General features: G+C 38.0%; 1 non-coding gene across 1 annotated transcript; it reads right to left on the reverse strand.

Moving 5' to 3' along the window:
• Positions 1-3,230: 3,230 nt before the first annotated feature.
• Positions 3,231-3,332, reverse strand: LOC118719651. Its single transcript, XR_004988215.1, has one exon. It is a non-coding gene; the product is annotated as a U6 spliceosomal RNA (small nuclear RNA).
• Positions 3,333-10,034: the final 6,702 nt, after the last annotated feature.

The raw sequence follows: 10,034 nt of genomic DNA on the forward strand, positions 1-10,034 counted from the left end.
AGTGCCTGGAGATAGAGATCAGCCTTTCAATTACTTAGTGAGACAATGTGGTACATGAGACAGGCAGAAGACATGGGCACAGAAAACCAAAAAGCCTAGTTCTGCTACTTCCTATGTGCAGGATTTTGGGAAATTATTTCTCATGCCTGTTAGATTTCCTATTGCGAGTGCAAGGATGCTACTTAAGGTAGACACTGCCTTTCCTCACCCCACATGCTTCTCTCCTGGGCACAGTGCACACAGTTTAGGCCCAGGACTATTCATTGATTTGGCTCTCATTTCTCCAACTCCAGGGATCATTAGGATTATGATAAATATGGATACAAAGTAGAAATATACAGCCAAAACCGGTTTGGCTCAGTGGATAGAGCATCAGCCTGGGGACTGAAGGGTCCCGGGTTCGATTCTGGTCAAGTGCGGGCATGTCCCCAGTGGGGAGTTTGCAAGAGGCAGCTGATCGATGTTTCTCTCTCATTGATGAGAGAAACTCTCTATTCCTCTCTCTTCCTCTCTGTGAAAAATCAATAAAATATATTAAAAAACAAACAAAACAAAAACAAAGTAGAAATATACTTCCTTGCCTATTAGATATGGTCATTTGACTATTACTTGGTCAATATAATGTGAGCATGCCTGACACCTGTCATTTACAATGGAGGCATTAATATTTGGACCACACATCAACACATTCTCCTTCTTCATGCTAATGAGGGAGTGCATTGTTTCAAATAGTGGCTACTCCCTCAGCCTGCATCCCTGAGGGAAGATGTGATGATGCAGCCAAAACTCCCATCCTGCCCAAGAAGGTCATGACTCCAATAAATGAATCTTTGTTATGTTAACCATGGAAACTTTGTGTGTGTGTGTGTGTGTGTGTGTGTGTGTGTGTGTGTTTTAAATTAACAGTATAACCTAGCCTATCCTGTCTGACATGCCATATTCCTTTGTCTCAACTCCTATTTCTCTTCTTTTGACTTTCTCTTTTTACTGATCTCTCTCACTCACAAGGAGTAACCTGTAGCTGAGCAGCAGCCTCTAATAAGCAATGCTAGGTGCTTGAGAGACTATTGGAGGATGGGTTCCTGGGACTCTCAATAGCAATGTCTTTATTGATTTCAGTGCCAGAGAATTTCCTCTGCTCTTCTGATAGATAAACTTGAAGGTGTCATAATTTGGCCTAACCAAGGCTTGGACTTTGATTCTGCAGATGGTGAGTCATTTCTTCCCCAACATATCCTCCTGATATTCACATAAACATGCTACAGAATTATGTAGAATATTTAAAATGTTAGAAGCAATAACTGTAGTAAATTTGAACTAATATGACCTCTTATGGGTCTCTGTGATTTGTTTTCATGTGTTACCTCACTAATATAATTTAAGGTATTATAAACTCCAAACATTCCCTGTCAAATCAGGATCCAAGAATGGGAGTCTTTTATGATACATGGAACAGATAAAGCTGGTTTTATTTTATCTACTATACTTGTTGAGAGATGTGAATAAAGACTTATTCAGGATATCCAAAATGGTTATCTGATATATCCATAGAAAGCAAATGTCCTCATGGAATTAGTTCAGATTTCATGCATTCTTAGCCTTCTCATATCCAAACATACCTGCCTGACTATGTCTGCAGTAAAAATCTCAGAAACATTCCAAGAAGAAAAAGAAGAGAGGAAAATGACTTTGCATTTAGTTTGTGAAGAACTATATGAGTGTGTTCTTCAGTCATGGATAGATAATCTAGGCTTTTAAAAAAATTAACTGACTTGGCTAATGCCATGTGATTATCTAACAGTGTATCTGAGAAACAAGAACACTTGTTTTTCTCATTATATGATAGGGCTCAGATGTGTTCAAACCAAGAGTAAGTGTGGAATCCAGATCCCCAGAGAGAACTCATGGCTTAAGTTAAAACCTAGTGAACAAGGGGAAACAAAGGAAAGAAATTTAAATGTTCCAACTTTGCTTGGTTGGAGATTGGGGTGGGACTAAATGGATGAAAGGAATTTAGAGTAAATTCTGTTCCTTGAAGATTAGGTATAGAGAATCCAGTTTGTAGGATGCTACAGCTGTTTCTAGATAAGGGTCCTGGGTAAGTATGGTTTTAGAAATATTTTTCATGGCAAACAAAATGCCACACATGAATTATATGAATTGCATAATTTCCAGGGAACTAGCTTATTTTGTAACAGCAATTGGGTGATGAAAATTACTCACTTCCTTTTCAATTTGGATGCTGGATATGAAGATTAAAGTTGTAATCACCTTTTATAAAGGTTTTTTAAATTGACTTTTAGAGAGAAAGGAAATGGAAGAGAGAGAGAGAGAGAGAGAGAGAGAGAGAGAGAGAGAGAGAGAGAGAGAGAGAGAAACATCTATTGGTTGCCTCCTGCATACCCTTACCAGGGACTGGAGATCCAGCCTGCAACCCGGGCGTGTTCCTGGACCAGGAATTGAATCTGAAACCTTTCCATTCATGTGACAACACCCAACCAGATGAGCCACACTGGCTAAGGCTAAAGTTGTAATTTTTTAACTAAAGGAATCCCTGGAGATGGTGATATAATAGCCAATTTATAGATGTGAGGGTTTAAATAGCCATGACCCAAGAGAAGTATAGCAATGTTGACACACTGAAAGATGCCTTTTTCTCTCTGACTCAGCATAGGTGAACACACTGAATACAGATTATTCAGTTTTGCAGGAAAATCATTATGTTGCATGAGTAGTATAACAAGCTTTGCAAACTGGAAAATGTTTCAAAGTAGAGTGCTTACTAATAAAACTATTTAGGAAAAACCAAGGAGATGAGACAAAGTGAATAATTCCCTAGCTTTCAAAATTATAAACAGGTTCATTTATCTCGGGTGGAGGAGGGGGAAAGAACTGGATTGGGGCCAGGAGACATTTGACTAAATCTCAGCTCTGCCACCTTGAGCTGTGTCATTAGGCAGATAACTCAACTTCTCTGAACCTCAGTTTACAGATCAATGAAGCTATTAGAGAGGATTGTGTTGGCAAAAATATATATATATATAATTCATTGCAAAACACCACAATTTTTAAATATTAGAAATGTGAGAAGTTGTAATAGGATTGACATTATTGTTGGTCTTAAGTTCCTGCTTTTGATGGGTGTGTAATCAATGCCTGAGTGAATTCTATCTATGGGGAGTCCTTCCCAAAAAGATGGAGTATGCATCTGTGTACACAGAGAATGTAAGTGAATTGTTCTCCTATTCTCACATTTGGGTGTCATCCTTGCACAGGGGCCATGCTAATCTCTACTGTTCCAATTTTAGTATGTGTGCTGCCCAAGCGAGCACTTTCTTATTCTCATTCTAATGATGGGTTTTGTTTAACTTGACTGGGCTAAGGCATGTCCAAATAGTTGGTAAAACACTTTTTTTTTCTGAGCATGTTTGTGAGGGTGTCTGCAGAAGAGATTAACATTTGAGTTAGTAGACTTAGTAAAGAAGATTATCTTCACCAGGTGAGTGAATGTTGCCCAATCCCTTGAGGGCCTTTAATAAAACAAAAAGGTGAAAGAAGAGCAAATTTGCTTTGTTTGTTTAAACTGCCCTTGCCATTGGCTTCTCTGGTTCTCAGATCTTTGGGTTAAGACTGAGTTATACCTCCCGCCTTTTCTGATTCTCCAGTTTGCAGTTGGCAGTTGTGGAAATTCTTGGCATTGATAATTATGTGAGCCAATTCCTGTAATAAATCTCTTTTGTATAGCTCTATATATCTTGTTGGTTCTGTTTCTCTAGAGAATATAGATGTACATCAGATTATTGATGACCAAGAAAGACTAGAATATAGTTGAGTAGCCCCCAAAATCAACTAATCTGTAGGCAGTATTAAAAAAGGTAATGAAAACTCAACATAAAAGCCTTTCCTCACAAGTCTATTCTATGTGCAGCACTGCTTTCTATATGTAAAATAAACATTTCAGGTGAGTTGGGGGAAGCTGAGAGAGAGAGAGAGAGAGAGAGAGAGAGAGAGAGAGAGAGAGAGAGAGAGAGAGAACTCACTATAGGGAGAGAGGACCAGAAAATAGAGGCTTACACAAGGAATTGAACCACACATAGATCTACACTCCAGTCTGGGGTGAGGAATTAGGGGATCCCAAAGCACATTGTTAAAGTCTACAAAAATACAACTGCTATAAATTTTGTTCAGCCAGCTCCCTATAGCTTCATTTATTTCATATGTCAATATGGCGACAATTTTAGAGCTTGAGGAAACTTTTGAACAAATCCTTAAAGTATGTTCACACACAAAAGATTGTGAGAATTTCTGCTTCTGAGCCTCAGTCTAACTTATCTACTAATTGATCTCCCTGCCAGTTACTTCTTCACATTCAATTTACCTTCATATTGTAGCCCCAGATATCTTCCAAAACGTACATCTGACCATGCCTACCCCAACTTTTGTGTGGGCTCAGCAAAATCATATATATGGCTTTCTCAATCCATTTATAAAGAGGTGCAGTTGTAGAAGCTAAAGGCAAAGGTTTTACTTTGCAAATAAGACCATACCAACATTTTGCTGTAACCATGAGTGTGGCCAGAAAGTTATCCTAAACTGTAACTTTCTCACGGGTTATTGGAACTAAAGAACAGTGCAGAGAAACCTTGGGCTTCTTTTAAGGGATGATCTTGTCCTTCTTTTTCTCCTTTTTCTTGTTAACTTAATGGACCTCAGAGCCAATTCTGTGGTCATCCTGAGGTGTGGCCACTGCTTTAGAGAAAGAGGCTGGCCTGTTCTTTGTTACACTCCACTTGGTAGAGAAATTGGGTAGTTACAGAACTTAAGACACTTACAAGTGTGTCTTGTTGTCCTATAAACTTTTGATATAGATCTCTTTAGGATATCACATAATTATAAAGCCACAAGGTATACCAGGCTGAACTTCATTCTTGACTTTATCTCTCATTTCGCATTAGATGCATCCTCTTCATTTAAATAAGCTCATCAGAGGAGGAGGTAGAAGAAGGGAATACAAGGTGATGGGGTGATAAACACACAGTACAACATACAGATGGTATATTGTAGAATTGTATACCTGAAACCTGTATAATTTTATTAACCAATGTCACCAAATAAATTCAATTAAAAATAAATTAAAAAAAATAAACCAACTTATCGGAGAGTTGAACAATGGGCACCAGATGACAGCACTGTAACATGGCTGAAATTCTTTGTGACACTTTAAAAATAATTTGAACCCCTATCCCATGCAAAGACATGTAATTCATGCCTCCACAGAAAAGTAACTTCTCACACTCGCTATACCAGCATCTTTCCTCTACATGCTTTAGTGTGCATTGCTGCTGTTCCAGATATTGGACCTTTAGGTTTTGGTGAGCGTTGGTGTGAGCTCTATCATTTGTTCCTTTCCCTAACTTTTGTCTACCCTCACCTCTCATGTTCTAGAAGGCCTGAGTCAGCTTTGTTACTTGACTATAACCCCAACTCTCCACAAGTTATATTTATAACAACCCTTCCTTTCCCCCTCTAGATCCTCTTTTTATTCTCTGTTAAGACCTTTCTTCTTTCAAGCAGGTTCTGCTCACAACTCGAGTTTGGTGCCTAGACCAGACTTTTTCCTCCTCCATTATATAGAGGGCCAATATTTATATTTTCTGGGTAGAAAGGTCTTTTCCAACAGGTTTTGAATACAAAGAAAAAAATCTGTTATTTAAAATTATTGGTTTTCCCTTTTTAATTTCTAATATCTCAGTTCCAAATCTCAATTGATAGTTTCCAGTTCACATACTAATTCTTGAAGATGTTCACTTTATTTCTGAGGTGTTTTTTGACTGCTCTGAACAAACTGCTACACATCACATCTACATTTGCTGCTGATTTCTTCTTTCACTGTGATTGAACCTGTGTTTTGTGTTTCTCTAATCCACAATCATTAGTGTTTATCTACTGCTCATTGAGTCACCTTGAAAACACATGGTGCAGGGGTTCACAGAGATTGGCAAGCTATAGAAATTTCTAGGTCAGTTCTGCTTCAGGTCTTTCCTGAACCAGAATTTAGACATCAAAATATGTAAAGAAAATAACAATATATAACTGCAAATATATTCTTCCTTTACAGCCAGTTCTTGCATTAAAATTTCAGTAATTCCTGCACAGTTGTAATCTGTTATTTTGAGACAGCAAAGTGCCATATAAATTTCAGAGCCAATGTTTCTTAGTTGCTTCAAGGGATTAAGGGAGCTTATAACAAACCTGGAGACACTGTGGCTGTGGAAAAGGTGTTGCAGGTGTTTGTGATTTTGTGGTGGGACTACTGGAAGTCCCAGGTCATGTGCAAATTTTTAACTAGACAGCCATGGCAAGTGAAGGCTAGTGAGGGGCTGTTGAATCTTTGGGATAACCTTGCATCTTAGACCTCCTTGACTGACAACATGATTTCTGAAAAGAGCATCTTCCCCAGAGCTGTTGTTTCAGAAGACCAAAGAAAAACCAAGCAGTGCATTAAAGAAAAGGAGGGATACTGTTTAATATGCCGGCAGGGAACAGTGTTCCAAATTTGAGTGCAGAAACATGCATAAGGCTTTCCTTTATATCTCCCTGTGGTCTTTGTCCTGCAAATATGGAGTATGCTTCCAGTCCTTTTCATGGGCCTTGCAAGAAGGCCCCCAGGTGTTGGGGGTCTCCAGGCCTTATCTGATGGTCTGGCCTGGTGCCAGGGTTAATAACCCTCTCTCTGGGCAGTGCACTGTTCACAGTTTTATGGCCTCTGCAACAGGTTCTGCAAGACCAGAATCTGGGAAGGAGGTAGTGACTTAATTGTAGGTTATCAAGAATGTACACTGAGCTTGCTGGCATGGATTCCAATTGCTATCCCCCAAATATCAGGGTCACATTGGAATTAGCCCTTTTTAGCCTTCTCACTCCCTCATGTGTGACTGTGGAAATCTCAGGAGCACGCTGAACACAGAGACAATGTGTTTCTCAGCTGCATTCAAAAGAGCACTGTTACAACAGGTGATGTTGAATGGGCCAACATTTCCAGGATTATGGTCATTTGGTCAGAATCTCATATGCAACAGAAATTAACGCTTTTGGAGGAAGATTCTGCTTAGTAGTCTTGGGGGTTTGGTAAGGACAACATATTAAAAGTCAAGTAAATTTAAATTTATTATTTATTTTAGCTGTTCTAGTTTGTAGACAATCTCAACTATGGGCATTTCAGAGAAGGAAGAACACAGAGTAAGAGACTCTTAAAGGTGAGATTTTCCTGCTAATGAATGGGCCTTACTGCCAAGATGGAACTATTAGTCTATCCCAAACATGTTTAACACAGAGCTAGGTAAGGTCATTAGCCACTAGAATGGTAATTAATAAACTCCGTTATTAAGCCTGTCATCTCAGAATGAACCAAAAGTCATATCAGTTGTATTAGTGGAGTACTTGGCTTTATGACTGCTGAGGTTCTAACCCCAAAACAATCAATGTCTTTTTGGTTAGACAACCTGCTCCTGGGACTCAGTCACCTCTGAGAAGTGGGTTCTGCAGTGATTGTCTACTCAAAACCTGAAAAACATGAACATTTATATAACCGATAGAGAGTAAACCTAAAAAGGTAGCTAAAAAGTCACGGCCAAGACTGATTTTTGGAAAACTAGGACTGTTATTAATAAAATAAACATGTAGGATGTTTTTAGTGTTGACTGATTCTGAGAGATTGAGGGAAAATGTGGTTTAAAATGTCAATAAGGTTTGGCAGCATGGGTTTATCTGGTGATTTTTACTAGAACATTTTTGTTTAAATAATAAAGGCAGAAACCAGGATGATATGGGATGAGGTATGAGGTGGGTAAATAAAGGAAATGGAACATTTAGATTGGACTATGAAGGGTATAGAATTTAGGTGGTAGGTGGAAAAAAGAGAGTTATTTTTAACTTCCAAATGGAAAATAATAAGTGATTTTGTATGCTGAGAAATATAATACAGGTGAGGAGAGAGCTTGGTAATGATATCTGATGAAGAAAATTCCTAGAGGCAACAAGAAGTATAAGAATCTAGAAGACAGGTAGATATTTTATATTAATAGGAACTAAAGAATGTCCTGATTTGCAATAGGATTGAAGAAAAAGATAAAATGCAGAGATATGGATGGAAGTTCAGCCTGCACACCACATGTCTCTGCATTCAGGGAGTCTTGTTGGCCAGTTCTCTCCTGGACCCCTTCCTTAAGGCTTTACTGATGCCTTGTGCAGATTTGCAGATTTCTACAACTGGACTTACCACACTGTTAGGAAATTTTCTGCTTATACACCTGTCTTACCTACAAAACATGGGCACCTTACAGGGAAGATAATTTTACCCACCTCCACAGTAACAAGTCTAGGGCCTGGCACTTGGTAGATGCTCATATATGTTGGCTGAATGAATGAGTAAAGGACTGAATGAATTCAATTTGACAGGAAAAAATCTGCTTTTTTCATTAAAGAATTAACAAGTAGATTTGAATTAATTTATCAAGCCTGATCAAATGCTTTAGCCTGGAAAAGATGTGAACATTTCTTAGATTTATTAGTTTGCTCTAGAAAATGAAAATACTAATTATTTGCAGGATTAATCACTAAATCTTTCCTTCTAATTTTCTAACTGACAGCTTTTTTAATGGTAGTGGTGAAGACATTTACCACAGTTCCAGGGAATTCATCCAAACTTCATCAATTCAAAAATCCTAGTAACAAAGATTAATTTGATCAGACAGTTGTTTTCACTTTGGAGTCTTTCAGACTGGGCTGACAACTGGGCTGACATGTAGCCCCATACTGACAGATGCTGATCTCTATTCTCTACACAGCTACACATGCTCTGTGGAAGGCACTAGTGGTGCTGGCACCTCAATTTTATTTTTATTTTTTTATTTAAAAAATATATTTTTATTGATTTTTTACAGAGAGGAAGAGAGAGGGATAGAGAGTTAGAAACATCAATAAGAGAGAATCATTGATCAGTTGCCTCTTGCACACCCCCTACTGGGGATATGCCTCAACCAAGGTACATGCCCTTGACTGAAATCAAACCCGGGACCCTTCAGTCCTCAGGCCAATGATCTATCCACTGAGCCAAACAGGTTTTGGCTGGCACCTCAATTTTAAGGCAATAGAAGTTTTGTCAATCCTAACTCAATAATTTACACTGGGTTATCTAGTACATTCCATATTCTCAGCCATGTCAACATTATAAAATTGTCTCTGCTAATTGCATTTCAACAAGCGAATCCATTTGTTTAAAAATAATAAAAATAACATTTTAAGGAAGGAAAAAACAAAAAGTAGAAAACATTTTGTCTGAGTACATTTCTTTTTTAATTGCACTGAGCAAATTCAAATTTTCTAAGACCTTTCTCAATTTATAGATGAAAATTACAATAGTTGTCAGACAATATTTATTCAATGAATTGATGAGTGAGTGATTTGCCCACTTAATAACGATGATCCTAGCATGTTTGTGTTCTTCAATCAACACTTCTGAATCTGGATTTACAATGGTTTCAGAGTCATGAAAGCTTTAAAAAAGCTTCTCTCAACCAGGTCTTATTCAGTTAGTAGTTTCCTGTCTTTTCAAAACCAGAATTTAATGTATTAAGATATTTACATTGCTGTTTTAGCCTTTACGTTTTCTCAAATAAAAGTGACCATTTGTTATTGCTCCTGTGGGTGGTTGAAGTGTTTGACTAGAATTGTATTGATTTTGTTTTGTCCCAGAGTTACAAGTTTCTTCTTTCAGTTCACAAACTTTTGGACTTAATCCATCAAATAGGATTACTGTATATTAGTGCACAGGGACAGCAGGGGTTATCACTAGAATTCTGAGTGCTCATGAAATTAGATCCATGGCAATGCATTGTCTTACTGTCACTGTCTATTTTCTGTGTCCCCACCCTAGAATGGGAGCTTGTTCTATGAGAAAGACTTTCAAATTAAACAAAAGTCACAGAGAACATGGTGATAATCAAATTCAAATTTATTACACCCCACGGAGTTTT

Source organism: Pipistrellus kuhlii, unplaced genomic scaffold (genome assembly GCF_014108245.1).
Source record: "Pipistrellus kuhlii isolate mPipKuh1 unplaced genomic scaffold, mPipKuh1.p scaffold_m20_p_15, whole genome shotgun sequence".
Classification (NCBI taxonomy): Eukaryota; Metazoa; Chordata; class Mammalia; order Chiroptera; family Vespertilionidae; genus Pipistrellus; species Pipistrellus kuhlii.